This window comes from Nematolebias whitei, chromosome 13 (genome assembly GCF_014905685.2).
Source record: "Nematolebias whitei isolate Nwh7 chromosome 13, NemWhi1, whole genome shotgun sequence".
Taxonomy (NCBI): Eukaryota; Metazoa; Chordata; class Actinopteri; order Cyprinodontiformes; family Rivulidae; genus Nematolebias; species Nematolebias whitei.
In genome coordinates this window covers 42,633,917-42,636,509 of record NC_056510.1, presented here as the reverse complement: position 1 = coordinate 42,636,509, position 2,593 = coordinate 42,633,917, and positions in this window count along the sequence as shown.

The window sequence follows — 2,593 nt, the reverse complement described above, 5'->3', positions numbered from 1 at the left end:
TTATTAAAACTGTTGTTATTTATTATAACTGTTGTTATTTATTATAACTGTTGTTATTTATTATAACTGTTGTTGGAGCAGAAAAACTTTGGACTGCCACCACCTGTAGTGTGCATGTGCCACTTCACACTTGCAGCATTTCACTCCTCTGTGGGAGGTTCCCCTGAAAATCTCCAGAGACCTGGACTCAGAAACCTTCAGTTCCAGAGAGAACGAGGCTGTTGTCTGTAAATGAACGAATGTGTCACGTCGTGTAAACGGGGCCTCAGACTGACTGCCCAGTCTGTCAATCAAGAGACAAATCTCATAGATGGACGATAGGCTTATGTCTATTTCTTGATGCTATGTCATCTACCAATAAGACCTTTGACATCGACTGGTAGATTGTGATCCATGTTTTGGTCACCCCTGTCCTTAGGTGAGTGAAAGAGTGAATGGTTGTTTGTCTCATTTGTCTCTGTGTGTCCATCCTTGTGATGGACTGGAGACCTGTCCAGGTGTCCCCTGCCTCTCACACAACTGCTAATTATAGGCACCAATGACCCCTGGCACCCGAAAAGGAATAAGCAGTAAACATAATGGCTGGCTAGACTTTTGCTTCAAGCTACATTTAGCTGATTTTCTTTCTGATGCGTGCTCAATAATCCAGGTAGAAACATCCAAAAAAGTTAAATCTGGTCACCAGATTTAACTTTTTTGGATTTTCTTTCTTTGTTATTTTAGTCTGTGTTTTTTCTAATTACATATTTTAGCTAGTGTTCGGCTAACTGGTATTTTGCGAATGTTTGGTTTTAGCTAGCATTTTGCTACATTTGGCTGTAACCAAACGTATTTGAAAATTTCTGCTTCTTCCACAAACTCATTCTTGGCAGTCACAGTTTTTCATGGAAAACACAATTTCTCCCTTTTTTAAGATTATGTTTCATTTGTTCGGACTTTAGTAGAGAGCCAGTAAAGTTGGAGCAGTGTGTGTGCAAAGATCACAAAAACTTCCCACAGAAATGAAGGTACATGTAGAAAACCTTTTATTTGGATGTGAGAAGGCGTTTCACTGTAACGCTCTGAAGTACTGTCATTTCTGCAGGGTGCAGCCGAGCTCGCTCTGCGTCACGCGCCGCAGCAGCGCCTCTGAGAATGAGGAACTGTGGGTTCAGACAGTCCTCACGTGTGAACCTGACCGACTCACCTGCCCAGCTACACCATGTGGAAGTTCCCACGACACAACAAGATCAGTGGTGTAATTAAAGCCGCAGATAAGGAAAGTACACAGTTATTACCAACAACTCAACGTAGCGGAAGCTACTACAAAAAACCTAAAGGTGTGATTCATATCTGGAAAAACCACTCGGATGAGAGCTCACCGAGCAGGAGGCTCTGACATGTTGTTGACTGAATCATGACTTGGCTTCTTAAATTCTGTGAGCAGTTTTTAAATGATTTCAAATACAACCACAGACAGAGCTGACATCCAAACAGGAGCTCAAAGGAGAAGAACATTTTATAAACTCATAAAATTATGAATACAAATCTTTATCGTGCTGAATACATAAAAAGTATGTGATGTACAAGTTTATATGTAGCCTTTTGTGAAATAATGCAAACAAGACAACATTTTATGACACAACGTGTTTCTCTGTTTCCTGCACCTCTGTGTTTCCTCGTTACCCTCCTGTGCACAGCTGAGCTCCATTCCAACCACCCCAGGTGCTCCTCATCCGGCTCATTAGAAAGTCTCTCTCGTTTCACTCCTTGGGGATTATGCTTGCACGGTGTTATGGTCTGTATCTGCTCCACCTGCCGTGTCATCTTTAAAGTAAGTTTTCTGCCCCGTCAGCATTTTGTTTTGTTCAATAAATCATTATTATTTTTACCAAGGAGTTCTCCTGCTTTCCTGCATGTGGGTTCAAACCTTAAACTGCAGATCATGACATTTTAAGGGTTCTGCATTTAATAAATAAAATTACACAATCATAATAAAAAATAAAGCCTTTCATTCTACAGACCAAGATTATTTTATGATTTAGTCATTTTGGTCAAACTTTGGTGGAAAAGGTGGAATATCACTCACTGTGCTTGATCTATTAGCACTCCAAGTACTTTGTATGTGTTATGGGTGACTCCCGGGTACTACCAAACCAAATTTTAGTTCAGTGTCTGTGAACAGACTGAGTCACAGCCATGTGGGGGTTCTTGGGTTGTGCAGTTATGGAGGCCATCTTGGGTCAACTCCAAAGTTAATCAGCTGTGCAGAGGAGTTTCACGTTTCCTCATAAATAACCGGCAGCGTGTTCAAAGTTGGCCACGCCGATGGCATCGCTGATTTAGACAAAGGCTTGCACATTATCAGTACGGGGGCCGCGGTAGCTGGGTGGTCAGTGCCGTGGTCTTGTAATCCTGAGGTTGTGGTTCGAGCCCTGGTTGTGTCAGGAAGGGCATCCTGCATAAAATATTTGCCAAATCTTTCATGCGAGTTTGCTCAATGTGGCAAACCCTGAAGAAGTGAGCAGCCAAAAGAAACATACGTGCATTGCATATTACACATACAAATATACATACATATATATATATATATATATGTATGTATATATATATA